The following is a 16,074-nucleotide window of genomic DNA, read 5'->3' on the forward strand; positions in this document are numbered from 1 at the left end:
ATTAATAAACAATTTCCCCCTTCCACTTCCAATTTCTTCCCATAGTATCTTTTTTAAATTTAATCTAATTTTACTACTTCTTCCAATTAACTTTTTTCCCCCAGATTGGTTTCATCATCATATTTAACTAACTACTTTTTTGGACTACTATTATTTTTCTTGCGTAGTAATTTCTCTAAATTCACCATTCATCCCATTTTCACTATTTTTTTGGATTATTATTAATTGTTCCAAATCTTAATATTAATCCAGTCTACTATTTTTTCCAGTTTAGGATTTTTATCAGACTCACTACTTCCTTGGATCTCAGCTTGTTTCCCGAGTTGCAACAGGATGAAACGACCAGAACAGTATGAATGAATCTCTCTCTCTCTGCCCTAATTTCAGTTTAGAACATCAATTATTTCCCCAGCCTCAGCTTTAGGGATAGATAGTTAAATAGTTTAATAACAGTTAAGCATTAACCCATATAATAACCTCAAATGATAGTAAATTTCCTACTTTTTAGGGGAGCTACAGACACCAAGGTAAGTGGTTACAATATCTTACCGGCAGTAACGTAATTTAAAAAGTCTAACAGACTGCGGCTGGTCTTGACGACTATCTTGTGCCTGATTTATAGAGTTTATTTTCAACACTGACTGCATTAGAAAACCTAGATGTGCAGGTTTTCTGTTGGTGAGGTTAGGTGTTGTTCTGCTCACTTCCTTGTCCTCTGAAGCATCACCAGAGCACGAGCGGATTCATTTCAGATTTGTAACGGTTCTTCAGGCAGTGGGGGAATAACATTTAACCAAAAATAGCTCCTGGAACAAAAAAGTGATAAATACTTTGGATCTCAACTTACTTCTGAGCCAATATGTGTTTTACCCTTTGTGTGAAAGAGCTCATAGTGGTCAGTCACATGAAAATAAATATTCCTGATCTTCCAGTTAGGTAACATTTTCAGCTACAATGTCAGTAAAATGTCTGTGGTTAAAAACGCTTTTCAGCTCAAACATTTTTTTACAGATTGAAAGCTTGAATGTTTGGAAAGTGCAAAAAACATTAAGTCCAAATCAGCATGTGCTGATCCGACCAGATTCAGGCCATAAACACGTTATTACAAGAGAGCGCATGACAAACTTCCAGGTCTGCTGCGTCTCATTCACGAGTTTCCAAACAAAAAAACGTTCAGTGAATGAAAAGCAGACTTTCTTGTCCCTGTTCTGCAGGGAGCAGGCATGAGCGTTTATACCAAAGAGGGAGCACGCTGTTCTGTTTGCATTGCGGCGTCTTTATGTAATCAGTTTCGCCTGACACAAGGTTAGTTTTTCTAAGAAGCTACATTAATATTTACATAGCAAGTATTTCCTTGCTGAAAACCCTTTTTCATGAAATAAATTCTTTTTTTTTTTTTTACAAAAAAAAAAGCTGAAGCTCTACCGTAATAAATGTTGTGTTCAAGGGGTTTTTATTTGCATGGGAGTAATGGGTCATGAACCGAGATTTAATTTCAATTATCCACTCATTATCTTGTCAAGTGACTGTGCAGCTGGAGCACAAACACGAAGCCGGACAGCACATGGGATCGTGATTATAATCATCTTAAAAATAATGAGCTGTGCATTACATCGAGTTACAGATAAAATCTTTGTGTTTGGTGTCCTGATTTCTGTGTTTGAAGGCAGAACAAACGCTCTCGTACGCTGATTTGGCAAAGCAACGGCGTGGCGTGGCGTGGCGTGGCGTGTTTTTCACCCATGTCACGTCTGACAGTAACAACAGCCTCTCAGGCTTGTTTGGTTACACGACAGAGCACACTTACAGCACGCCGGCCCTACTGGCAGCAGAAACAGCAGCCGGACTGCGGGACACCAGAGAGGGGGAGCATGGGAAACCAGTGGCTCCGTCAGTTTGTGGTTTACATGGATGTAAATAAAAGTCACTTGAGAGGATTGGAAAGCGTGAAGAAGACTGGCTGACAAGGCTAAAATGAACAGGATGACACCAGATTCCTCTTTTTTTTTATTAGAGATGTACGTTTTTTAGACGCTTTTGATCCGCTTGACACCTGTTTTGACTCCCACTTGGCCTCTTTTATTTTTATGATTTCCACATTCACCGCACTCTCACCTTTCATGAGCAGACACAAAAGCTGAACTGAAAATGAAAGAAAAATACAATTAATGTCAAATGAAAAGTTCTGGAAAAGTTTTAAAAAGTCTGATTCCATCAATTGAAAATTTATCTTTTAATTAAACACAGAATCTTCAAAAACATAAAGGAAGTTTTGATGTCGGAATATAAATTAATAGACAAAAATGACATGCAGGGCAAAACTGTGTCTGGGCACAAACCGGATTAGACGAAACCAAACCGTGACACTGCCATCATTGTGGCATCGTCCCTTCCCGGAAAATATTTGAATAATCTTTTCCGCGCTGTGTGGGAATCCTGACTTAGAAAAACAATAAATAACAGAACGTCTTTCTTCTTGAAAGAAAGTTTTGAAAAAAAAATAGGGATGCCTTAAACATTTGAGATGTTCTCTCTATCCACCTGTAAATTTATACTAATTTCTAGGCAGATTACAAAGTATTTTACAATCTGATATGTCACGTTTCAGCTTTACTTTAAGAAACTAGAGATGCAGCCGACCAGCCATCCCACCCACTTCTAAACAGGGCAGAAGAATGCAACGAGAAACTCTTGAAGACACAAACACTGAGGTCCTTGTCACATGTTCATCAATCACATCCGTGCAGCCATACACACCCTGAGGCTTTTCAACACACACACACACACACACACACGCGTGCACGTATGTCTCACACGAGATTTAGAGCTGAGACGCCTCTCACTGCTCCATGAATCGCCCTCAGCAGTCTGCAGTCTGAAACGCCATGAATAGGTCACTAAAATGAAAGAATGACTGATTTTTCTAAAGCAGATATCAATAAATATACTTAATGTGTGGCCATTTTTGAAATGAGACCTTTTATGTCCGGCTGCCGTCTCTTTGACACGCTCTCCACAGAGCTGCAGGAATTTTGTCATGAAATGAAGCTCCATGGATTCTTGAATTTATTTATGCATTCAGAGTAAGCTTTTAAAATGCTTAAGGGACTTCTTTTTTTTATATATATATATATATATGCTGAGCACTAAATGCCAACACCACAAAGCAAAAATAGGGCATGGAAACCGGATGTGCATCGAGACATAACCAAAAGAAATAATTAAAAGAAAGTTTCCGCTTACATTTTTCAACAGCACAGCTATTCTATATCGCAAATAAAACTTGATCTTCTAAAAGTGTTACAATATATCTTGTAATGTAATGTTTTATGCACAGCTGTGTGTGCCGTGTAACCCCAAGCTGCAGTCTATCTACATCCTGACAGATATAAAGTTTACCAAGAAGTCAGATTCTCTTTTATATTTTCTAAAGGGAAGAAAAAACAAAACCACAGGCAGCCATGACTCACAACGTAGTGGGAGTTTTAAGGTCATGCTCGTATTTTTATCTCATTATTTTCTTACTCTCTGACTTACCGAGCTTTACAGCTGCAAACAGATAATCAAAATACATGCCTTCTTCTCACACCCTGAAATATCTGTTTTATCATATCACTGATTTCTCTGCATTCACAGTGCGCAGTTGGTAGAAGAAGTAATAAAAAAGCCAGAATGTTTCTCAACTCCTTGACTGCAGGCTTTAAGCAGGAACTCTTGATTCGAAGTGGGAACATCAAATAGTGAATTTGTCACCATGTCTTTGTAAAGGTTAATTCAGAAACCACAACGGAGACGTGCTCTCACTCAGGGCTCCAAACGCTAAATGACTTCATTCTGTTCTTGCCACCCTGGTTCTGGACAGTCTGTTCTTGACACATATTATGGGCAGAATATTTTTCTCACTTGATGTCTGATAAATATGAGGAGGGTGTAGTGCAATCGGAGACACTTATGAGAACTTCCTGGGACCTCAGCACATTGGCTCTTGTGAAGAATGAAACGTTGTGGCCAACAAGAACTTTGTTCTTGTTGCATCAAGTAAAAGCAGTAATTTGTCTTCTCTTGAGGAGTGTTGGCCTTAAAGCAACACCGTCTACATGTGGTATTTGTTTTATGTTTCTTCTTAACACCGCAATACTCTACAGTCTCTATAAGGGTGGATTATGAGGCTCTGGGAGATTTGTTCATTAAGACAGAAGCAAAAATCTGACTCGTGATCATCTGATGGGACCAATAATTTTTTTTAAACTGCAGTAAATGAAGCTGGGTATGTTCTCTGTCAGCTACGTTTCCATCTACATATATATTTAAAGAAACTCTTAGACTCGTGTTTTAACAGAAATGTTCATGCTTAAGCATTTTTGCATGTTAGGACTTTCATTCTTAAATGTTGTGGAGGTTGAGACGATTTGTGGAGGTTGAGACGATTGAACAAAGATCCACGACACGCCAACGAAAATGTAGGAAAAAGTCGAGAACTGCACATTGCACGATGTGCACGACTGACACAATGATTCGAAGATTTGAGAAATGCACCACAGCGTATCACCAATACCAAACCAATTTGATATGGTGTGTAATGATGGATGGATGCAGATCTCGACGCGATCATTTACTGAACCGTTCTGCACCATGAGAGACTCCAACTGTGGCATCCGCTGGGCTCAGGTGATGTTTTCATTGCCGTGTGCAGAGGCAAAGAGACGGACGGCGGCAGCTGTGGCAACCAAGCTGCACATTCCCTCAATGCCTCAGGGGGAAAACAAGGTGATCTTCACAGTCATGTGTCAGACACTTTCCCTAACAACAATCATAGATCCTCTTGGGATCCGGAGCCAAATGCCGGCAGCATCCACCCGGCGTGCCTTTATGAAAACTAAAAAAAAAAAAAACGGTTAACGACTCCTCAGAATGTGGGAACGATAGTGGAGACTAGGAATGTAAATAGAGAGGAGAGGAGAGGATCAGAGGAGCAGACCACACAACAGAGAGGAGGAGGAGGAGGAGGAGGGAGTCACACTGCTCTCCAGTTTCTCCTGATGATGTGATGGTGCATGTGGTTTCAGCAGACCACCTGTTGTAAAGGTCATCGCTCGGTTCCCAGAGCTCCGTCCTCAAAAGTATCTCTGCTGACTCACAGGCCGCACAAAGAAGGCTCCAGATGAGACTCACTCCTGGCAACAGCATTGTCAATACAGGAGGTTTAAATTGAAGTAGTAAATATAAACCCTGTTCCACCTGCTCCTATCAGCTGCCACTAAATAAAGCGTAAAGACCCCGGCTTCACAGCGTTTCCTGACAATCCTGAGGTCTGACAATCCAAGTTTGTCTCATTTTTTTATGCCTCCTTGAGGAAACATATTTGAAAGCCATGCAAAGAAAGAAAGCATCTTTTTCACTTTTTTGTACTCCAAACGAGATATGTGATACAAAACATCATCTATAAAATACCACTGAGTCTTTAACTGAAGGGTTAAACAAGAGCAAATTAAAGAATACACAAAGAATTAGGATCACTTAATTTAATGAATCACCAGTAAACAGGTTCACAGATTAGTGAAACTACAATGTAAAAACATTAAATATTATCAAGTATTTTTGGTCCAGTTTCCATGGCAAATGTCTTATTGCACTTGAAATAAGACAAAATTAACTTAAAAGTAACATTCCTTAGTACTGCTGAAAAAGTACTGATTCTGTTGGCAGATTATTTCCCTTGTGACACGGGGAAAGTTTTTTGCTGTAAGTGAAATAATCTGCCAATAGAACAAGTACTTTTTCATCAATTTTAAGAAATGCTGTGCTTAAAACAAGCTCCTACTGGCAAGTTAGTGTAAGCCTTATTTCAAGTGTAATAAAATATTTCAACTAGAAACTAGACCAGAATTACAAAAATGGAAAATAGAAATGAAAAATAGATCAAATTAAAAGAAAGACCTTGCAAACGGGAATTTTACCCTCAAATTGTTACAATATTGAATGAAATGCACATGCATTTAATGGAAAAGGCCTCATCTTACGATCATATCAAAGAATATTTCAACTCATCAAATGTAGCTTTTAAAACTAGATCTGCTAAATATAAATCTAAAAGTGTCAGAAGGCCTACGCAGCATTAGAAGACCTTGTTGTTGCTATATTATCATTGAAGGCTGATGTGATCACGATACCAACATTTTCCTAACCCTGATCTTTCTCCTTTATCGTCTCAGTGTCCCGACCGGTCTACGTGTGCGCCGTAGTTACTTTTCAGCAACATATAGGAGCTTGTTTTAAGTGCATAATTTTTTAAAATTGATGACAATCTAAGTCTAAGTCTCTATAATTTATAATATGGGTAAGGAGAATCCTTACAGCTGATCAAATGATTTCACACTTTTGGGTGTGAAATCAGGAAGCCTCAGTTGTAGCGGCTTTCTGACGGTCCTTTGTGATTGGATCAGTACATGTTGTTCCACATCAGGAACGATAACATCTGCTACTTTCTATGTGCTTTTTAACAAGATAATTGTAGCTATCAGATGTCTCCCATCTGTTTCATCAAATGTTGTGGAAAGTTAGCACACATGACTGAAGATCCCGACACACTCAGCTGCCAAAAGTGGCACGGCTTTCTGCGAGCTGAGCCCAATTCCTCCTTGATAAGACGGCCTTTGGTCTCCTGTCAGCAGTTCATGCAGTCCAGAGGAAGTTCATTCTGTTCTCTGCTCTTTGATAGTCAATCTACAGCTCTACTTGGTGCCCCTTACTCAGAGTTTCCACTGTCAGATATTTTGATACACTCTCCTCCACGTTTACACAGAGATTATGGGATGCAGTCTTATTCCCATGTATTACTCTACGGCTCCCATAATATTAAAAAAATATGGGGAATTACATTCCGCCTCACAAACTTACACCTACTTCCCTTTCTGTGTGTGTGTGTGTGTGTGTGTGTGTGTGTGTGTCTCAGAGTGGATCTCAGTGGGCCATTTCCTCATGCCTGCTCCCATGATGGTACAAACTCCCCCTCCATCCTCTTTCCCACGTTCCAGTCCAGCAAACGGTCTCCATGTCAGCCACTCTGTGAGCAGGCAGCAATAAAATAACACACGCTGTATGGGAAAGGCCGGCAGGGACAATATTTTTCTGCTGCTCAGATTGTGACGATACAGAAATTCAGGCGGGGAGCGAGAGGAGTCTCATGACATGGCTTCTAAACTATGAGATGTGCGCCGCTTGCTGCTGGCATATTAGGGCTAAAGATAGATTACACACAAGCGCAGACGCGAGCAGCCACACACCAAGAGCTCTCTGGCCGTTCACGCACGGGATGAGGTCCTCGGCAGAAGCTCTTTGCCTTTTTTGGTAGAAGGTGCAACAATGACTCACAACTGTTTTTTCCTCGTTTATAATAAGTAATTGTTCTGCTGCCTTTCGTTCCTCTTTCTGCAGGTGTTTCTGAACTTATCTAAGTGGCAAACCAATCCAAGACTATCATCATTGTGAGCAGTAATGGTGCAAGTTGCACGTGTCATCTACATTGTTAAGTTTCCAGCTGGTATGTGTGACAAGAGAATAAACAAAAAGCATGAGTTCATTTCCACCCATCATCCATCTGCACGATTATTTATCCACCGTGTGTTGAGGCTGCAGGATTACTGACAACCTTCAATCTAAGCTACAGAAAGCTAAATATTAGACGCAGCATTCGGCAAACGTTGCTTAAATTTAGTAAAGAAAAACAATAGTAGAAAGATTTATGTCGTAAAACAAGAAATACAAACATACAGATCTGGAAAAAATGAAGAGACCACTGCACTGAATCCTACATCATGATTGCTCCACCAAATAATGATTTCTGAACTCCTGTGTTAAAACATGAGTTTGTTCTTTCTAAATTAATATGAACTTGTTTTCTTTGCATTGTTTGAGGTCTGAAAGCACTGCATCTTTTTTGTTATTTTGACCATTTCTCATTTTCTACAGATAAATACTAATTTTCTTTTGTTTTGGTATGTAGTCAGTAGTTCATAGAATAAAAGAACAATGTTCATTTTACTCATTTACCTATAAAGAGTAAAATGAGAGCAGTGATAATTTTGCAGAGGTTTTTTCCATACAACATGGACACACTTACATTGAGTTTTTAATGTTATTTTGTTCCCAGAAGAGACACCGTCTGTAAAATCTGTCCTGTTTGATCCTTACCCAAAAGAAGCCAATTAGAAAATCTTGTAAATCCCACCTCTTTCCACTCAGTGAACGCACAGCGTCAAATCCAGAGACTGTTAATGAGGAAAGAGTTTCAGAATGAGATGGGTGTATAAAGTGAAGACACAGGAAACACAAAAACTGGGAGAAACTCATTATGGAGGATGTGGAAGATCAAGAGAGTGCTGGACTATTTGTAGATAATATGAAGGCTAGACAGAGTACAACAATCATCTTTTTAGTTTGTTTGTTCTGAACTTTGTTCAGGAACATTTTGTTTCAGAGAGTCTACCTTATCTAAAATATTCACATGGTGATGATTGTTTTTATAAAGCTGGCAGTGCTAACTGTGCTAATCATACCAACCACTGATAGAAGAACATTTAAAATGCCAACCCAAACATTTACTCTAATCAACTTATTAAAAACAAGACCGCTGAGTGAGTAATTTTGACAGCACTGGTACATAACTTATCCGTTTTTGTTGCCTCAAAGTTGGCCTGAGGAGTCAGTGACTGGCTCAAAACTGAATCTTCAGCAGCCTCCATTAGAGTGAGAGGAACGTTTTGTCCATCACAGCATTGCTTTGAAGAGAGGCATGAATTATTAACAGTGTTTTGACCTGACTGGAGAAGAGTCGGGGATCCAGATGGGTTCCTAGTCTTGACTTTTGCAGCTTCCAAATGAGAGTGAGGATCAGACGTTTGCTGTCTTTGGTATTTCTTTGTGTTGTGATGAGACAATAGAAAACTCACAGAAATGTACAAAACTTAAATACTTATTTAATGCTGTGAAACGGTGTTTACCCACTTACAAATTTCTTCTATTTTTGCCACACTTACTTTGATCATCATAAAGACTGATAACCTAGGTAAACATATAAGGCAGTTTTCATACAAGAATTGATCAATTTCATTTATCCTACCTGGATAAATGATCCAATATACAGTCATATTCATTAATGAAAAGTTAATTTATTTCAGTATCTCAATTTACCAAATCAAACACATTATATCGACAGATTACACAGAGACTGATCCTTTGAAATCTCTATTTTTATTAACTGTGATAATTTTCTGCTAACAACTATTGAAAACACAAAATTTTAAATTAGAAAATTACATCAGAACTGCAGTACTACAAAAATGTTAAGTCCAAAAAAAATGTGGACTTAATAAAGTGTTTAATACCTACTACTTTTAATCTGACAAAAGAGCCTCACAGGAAGCATCATTTATTTTATTCCATGACCATCACTGCCGAATCAAGAAATCGTTGAAACACAATTTATCAGACGAAGTGGGCTAAAAGATCCCAAAAGGCACCAGATTATGCCCAGATCTAAAATGATTCAGAGAGTTGAGAAGCCCACTGACACACATGTCTGAGAAGCACTGAACCAAAGTGAGAGCCTTAATTAAAGTGGAAGAAAACACAGAACAGTGGTAAGACAAATTACTCCAAAAGTGCAAAACTACAGCTGACCATTTCTGCTGCTTAAGAAATGCACAATAAGTTAATTGATGGAAGCACAAAGTAGAGAAAGTGCATTAGCTTGTTGCCTTACGTTTGTCAGCAAAGAAAAATGGACCAAAATGACTCGTCTCCAGTTTTTACAAATGTTAATGTGGGACGAACAGGTTTGGGGAGCAATTAGTTGTTTATAAAAGCTCATCTTATCAGATATTAATATTTGTTTGATCATCTGAAACTGCAGATAACGTCTCACAGTATTCTGTTATACCTGCAAAGAGATTTTACTAAACCTAATTTAGTAAATCACATCACGCAAACATTGGCAGCAGCTTCTGTATTCAGGAAGTCAGTTCTGATACTGATCAGCCCATTAATTGTCTGCTCAACACAGTTTTCTTATCACTCGAGCAGCTAAAAGCGCCACTGCTTTTCATTTAGACATTAATGAAACACAACTTGAAGGAAATGGGGCTGCACATTCTCAGTCGATTAGATGACAACCGATAAGCAATCTTCAAATGAGCTGATCACAATCAAAACACTGTTGGAGCATGCAAATTCAGAGTTAAGTGGCTTGATGCTCTCTAAGATAAACATCATACCAACATTTTGTTTCAGATTAATACACATGCTTGATATGCATGCATCCTTCATTTTTATGTCCATGTTTTGTAAACATGACTGGTGGGTTTACATACATGTGATATTCATGCTAGACTTTTTTCTTGTGATTTACGTGCTGCAACGTTGTTGGTGAAAAAATGTGTTTTAGTCTTTCAGCAGCTAGAAAGAAGACAGCAGAAGACTCATCTTTCTGCCGGGTCTGATAATGTTTACATAAAGCTGCGCACTCTTAGCATCCGCTCCGAGGCGCCTCGGTTAATAAGACACCCAGAGACAGCAATGATACGCACACCTTTTGATAAAACTAACCCAGAGACTTTCAGACTCATATCTAAGTAACAGCAGCCCACCCAGACTGATCTTCCTGCATCACCTCCTCTCCTCTCAAACCCTCTTATTTGCTCCCTTCATGCTGAGATTATTAATGACTCAACATCCCAGCAGCTGTAATTATTAGCCATAACTACCCTGGTAAACAACCAAACCACTGATGTCTGATCTCGATCACGTTAGAGAAGAAGGACCAGCTGAAAGCGGAGATGCCCTTCAACCCAGCTAGGAGGGGGATTTTACACAATGGCAACACTTCAAACAGCAACTGAGAGAGTCTGTGAGATGCTGACCCCAAAAGGAGGAGAAGCACATGAATTAACAGAAAGATCAGGAACTTTCCCAGCAGCCAGAGATGGAGGACAAATTACTGTCTTAAGTGTGGATTCACAGTCTTAGAGATCATTACAAAACACTGGAAGAGTAGTCCTCTCTGCCTTTCAATCAGACTCTACTTGAGTTTTAATGTAGATTGAAAGCAGATAAACTGTTCCAGTAAACAGATCTGGTACTTCAGCGTTGCAGGATCACTCCAAAATAAACTCAGCTTCAGAAGGCCAACCATCGAGAAGCAGCTTTGTTTTCAAAAACTCTGCTTTTATTAACAAAATGTTGCAATATAAAGTTTAAAAAATGCAGGCGTTTCACGTTTTACACATGCTACTATTTTTGATGTTAAACTGTTAAACGTTTTAACAAACAAAAATGATGAAAATTACCAAAATATTTCCTCAGTTTCAGCCGAGATGCTTCTGATCAAACTACTTTGACCTGGTTGTCCAAACAAACATGGACACAAGGATTCGGCCATTTTGGGTTTGTGAGCATGAACATGTTTAAGGTTTTACAATAGCATCTCACTGATTTACATTCAGACTTTGACAAGAAAACTCATTTCTGGACCTGCTGGTGTCCAAATGCGAGGAACTGATTGTCTCCTCAGTCTACAGATTATTTTTTCAAAGGTTTTCCTATATTTTCCCCAAGCAGGTAGTCATGAAGGACTTTGAAGCTGCAAGTCTTAATAGGGAAGCGGATATTTAAGGAATGAAGCAGAGAGCAATAAAAAAAAAAAAAGCCACCATATAAAACAACAACAATACTGAAAACTGTTACAGCAACAAAATAGTTGGATTCAAAAGTCCTGGGTTTGGGTTAGGAATAAATTATTTTATATTCTTACAAATTAAGATAAGAGTTTAGTTTTGCAATGACACCGAAGTTAATAAATTCTCACACACGCACACATTTTCAACACACACACGTTCGATATATCACGCGTCTCATATCCTGTCTGACAGTTTAAACAGGGTTGATTTCAACATTCTTGTACAACCCTTCCGACGCCCCGGCTGTTAATTATCACTTACAGCCACATTGCCCCATAAAGCCATCATTCTGACATTGGAGTCGCTGTGACTGACGAGGAGGAGCAGATGGCTCGTCTGAAAGCCATTAAACCACCTTTGACCCAAAGTGGAGAAAAGCCTTCTGGAGCCTTTCCAAAGCAAAACGAGAAAAAAATGACTGGTACATACTTGTCTTGTATTTACATACGCACAGGCAATCATGAAACCCAGTAAAGAAATGTACTCTTGGTCTCTGTACCTCAACATCTGTGAGAACCGATGAGATGATGTGCACTTAATTTGACAAGGAGACAAATGAGGGTGTGTAAGTCAAGGCAGTGGATGAGGATGAGCTCTCCCAAAAAACCCAACTCAAGAGTGAGTCAAAAAGTCCCAAACTGTTAATGTTTCTACATCTTTCTGTGGTTTGTGAAGATGCTTTCTTTCCCTAAGCTAACGTAGGCGCTCACTGATGGTTAATAGATATCCAGCAATCACCATGCTTCCTCCTTTTTCCTGGAAAAGGTTGATCAGAAGCTAGAAAGAGCAACAGAAGTGATGATGGGAATTAGTGAACGTTCTTCACGGTGGATGTTGGTATTCCAGGAAAAAGACCCAGAATAAATTATTTCAAATAAAAAAAGACGGTTGAAGGAAGCACAGAAATAAAACGTAATTTAAAAGTGACATGTTCATAGTTTATATGCTGTGGATGTAGGAGAAAGCAAGGCGTTCAGCAGATAACAGGAAGGCTAAATAAAATACAGCAAAGGCAGCTATTTGGAAATGTTATAAAATGTCAGAGTTAAGGTAAGGATCTACGTTATTTAGAGCATACACACTGGGATTGTAGTTGTGGAGATGTTACTTAGTAAAATCTTATGTTTTGTATTGTATAAAACCTTAATTAAAGTTTTGCATATGAAATGTAACGTCGATGGACTGACATTAAGAATTAGCTCGTATTGTTGTTCAGCATCTATCAGCCACTCAAAGTTTTACCAAATTTGGCCACAAAACTCTGATAGGAGCATTTTTAATTTATACTAAATATTTATGTTATGAGCTGTTTCGCTTTGGCACATTCATGAACTCAAAAAATGGTTTTAAACTCCAACCCATGCAGAACATTTAAAGAAGTAGCGTTATGTCCCACTTCAATTCATTTCAGATTTATTTGTATCTCAAATGGGCAATTGGTTTTGCAGCAAGAATAAAAAAAAAGACAAAGTGCCAATAAAAAGACAAGGGTTACAAAATAAAAATAAAAAACACACTTTGCAACCTTTATGTTTTTGCTTGATCAAACTGAGTCAAAATAAGTTGTAGTGGTTAAAATGAGAAATTATTTCTCCGATCTTTGCTTCAAAGTTGGCGACCTGATCCTCCTTTCCACCTCTTACATAATCACAGTAACTTTACTGACCTCTTCAGCTGTTGATTTATCATTTATTTCGGGGATCATCCAACAGATTACGACTGCTTTGGTTTGTTTTTGCAGCTGTGAACCAAGATGCTTTGAAGATGCTCACAAGACTCTGTGAGCAAGCAATCCCACAGAGGACAATTACATTCATTACACTAGCCTCGCTGCTCGCTGCACCCAGCAGACTGATATCATCATGAACAATTAGCGAAACAAAGTGACAGGGAACATGACACAAATCACAGCTTCATCAAACCAGCAGTTCCTGGAGTAGGGATGCATTATAAATGAGCGACATAACCAGGCCCGTAATCATCTCTGATTTCCAGCGAGACCGTTTCAGAGTGTAGAAAATACTTTCAGAGAAAGGAAACCTGAACATGGCAGCTGTAACCCAGTCTTTCATCCTGTGATCCCCGCTTTCCTCCCATGCTGCAAAAAAGGATTATAGTCAAATAATAAAGTTAATTTTTAAAGAAATTATGTTGCAGGTTACACATGGAGGTTTGGATCATATCCATATTCCCTAATATTTTCAATATGAACTTTTTTTTTCTTCTTGAATAGTATCCTCAGTGATTTTCACGTGTAAAAGCTTTCGGAAACTCTGTGGGTTCTAATTACTTTGAAAATGTTAGAAAAAAGTGATATCTAGGATCAATTTTCACATGGATGTAACATTGACACCACATTAACAGAGAAGGTTTCTGTCACATTTTCTACATTGGGAAAGTTTTGTCCAGTAAAACATGTTTAAGTACTGTAATAGAAAAAATGTAATTTTCAACCTTATTTCATCTTAACTTTATTTCTTTATTTCATTTTAACTTTATCTAAGTTTGGATTGATAATATTATGCATATGAATGGGGGCGGGGGTTATTGTGTTGTTACTGATAAAGAAAACCTAGAAGTTTCTGTTAGAGCCTGCAACTGTGAGTGACTGATAAAAAAGCTTCCCCTCCGTTGAAAAAAAAAATAATTTTGCTGCTTGGAAACATTTGTTATTGCAAAAAGTTATAGCTTGGAAACAAAGCACCACCACAGTGCTTTTTTAAAATTATAGATGATAAAGTAAAAAACATATATGTGAAAAGCAGGTAATTAAAGGCTATTTTCTAAAGCAGATTGTGCTCCCGCGGCCTAAGTTTTCAATTTTTCAACAGCTAGACAGCAAGACAACGACGCTCCAATTACCAAACTTCTTTCTTTTTACTTGTTTATTGAAGAGTTGCCACTGCCTTCACTTTGGCCATCGTAAAATGTGACATACAAGGCTTAGGCAAAGGAGAATCGCAAATTAGCCATTCTAACTGCGAGCTAAAATGAAAAAAAAAAAAAGAATTTTCATAAATGACTTAAACGTACAAATTATTCACACCACCGTTACACAAAACAAAGAGACAGTTATTATTTTCACCATTAACCAATACTTACGAACAAATCTTGTCTGAAACACTGTAATAATTAGCTTAATTTGACGAACTCTTCGGCGTTACGTTCCGCCATCTTGGATCTCGATTTTCTTTTTTTAGCGTCACTTAACAACGTAACAAAATATCCACCAGGGGGAGCTCTAGTGCGGTTTACAAAGCTTAATTTTCAAAAGGCGGCACACAGATTGATACCAAATTTCAATGTGGGCTGAAAGGTTTAGCACAAAAATCACTTGAAAACTACTACAAATACAAATATTGTTTGAAATCTTCATGCTAACTATGTCATTTTTTAAACAAAAGGTTGTCAAGCAAGAGACTCCCATTTCCTTAGCATTCTTCATCGCCTATCATGAAATGATACTTCAAAGTTCCATCTAGAGGGACATTTTTCTTTCAAACACAGACAAAAATATCAGTTCAAAACTAAATTACAGAGTATACCAGTGAAGGCCTCTAATTCAGATTATAAAAGTAAAAGCAAATAGGGGACTAATTAGGACATTGTGGGGTTCAGTGTTTTGTCAGCTGGTTTAAACCTTCAGGTTATGATTGAAAGATTGTTCTTCCCATTACAACACTCCCATTCCTTCACTGTCACAATCCTTTGTACTATGTATATACAGTCACAGTCACCGTGAATATTTGGAATAATTACTGTATGTCTGGATGATTTCCCTTCACAAATTACTGCGCATTTGATTGTGTTTATGTTGGCCAAAATTGCATAGTTTCCTTCTTAAAGGCACAATTTTCCAAATTACCGACTAGCTGGTCCAGTGAAACACCAAATTATGCGAGATTCGCCTCCACATTCTTGTTGCAGAACACCCTGTCAGTGTTGTTCTGTACCTAAACACAAAACCGACATAATGGAAACTGTCAATAAGTCAAAATTATATTGATGTCACGTAGAACCTGAATGAAATCCAGATGGTTCTTACTCAGATTTTGAATGGAACCAAAAAGGACCAAAATAGACATAATAAGAAATAAAAGAATAAATATATATATAAATAAAAGAAGAAATATATATCTGGCATATATAAATAAAATAACAAATATATAAATGAAAGAATAAATATATATTTTGATAAGAATTAAAAGCATAAAATATATTTAGTTTTTCCTTTACCTTACACATGAGTTTCCGTCAAGAAAAATAGATATTTTGTTTTATCTTTTTTTTTTTTTTTTTTTTTTTCTTTTCCCTTTTTCCCCCCCTTTTTTTTTTCTCCCTT

At 37.9% G+C, this 16,074-nt stretch overlaps 1 protein-coding gene and 1 long non-coding RNA gene across 4 annotated transcripts in view; one reads left to right on the forward strand and one right to left on the reverse strand.

The window, feature by feature from the left end:
* The window catches only part of LOC106950064 (cell surface glycoprotein MUC18-like), a 42,338-nt gene that overhangs the window by 16,982 nt on the left and 9,282 nt on the right, over positions 1-16,074 (reverse strand). The window lies entirely within an intron of this gene.
* On the forward strand, positions 270-7,592 carry LOC106950068 (uncharacterized). The gene is made up of 2 exons (XR_001425521.1): positions 270-350; positions 7,435-7,592. It is a non-coding gene; the product is annotated as an uncharacterized LOC106950068 (long non-coding RNA).

Source organism: Poecilia latipinna, unplaced genomic scaffold, assembly GCF_001443285.1.
Source record: "Poecilia latipinna isolate Pla-1442-1.1 unplaced genomic scaffold, P_latipinna-1.0 Scaffold376, whole genome shotgun sequence".
Classification (NCBI taxonomy): domain Eukaryota; kingdom Metazoa; phylum Chordata; class Actinopteri; order Cyprinodontiformes; family Poeciliidae; genus Poecilia; species Poecilia latipinna.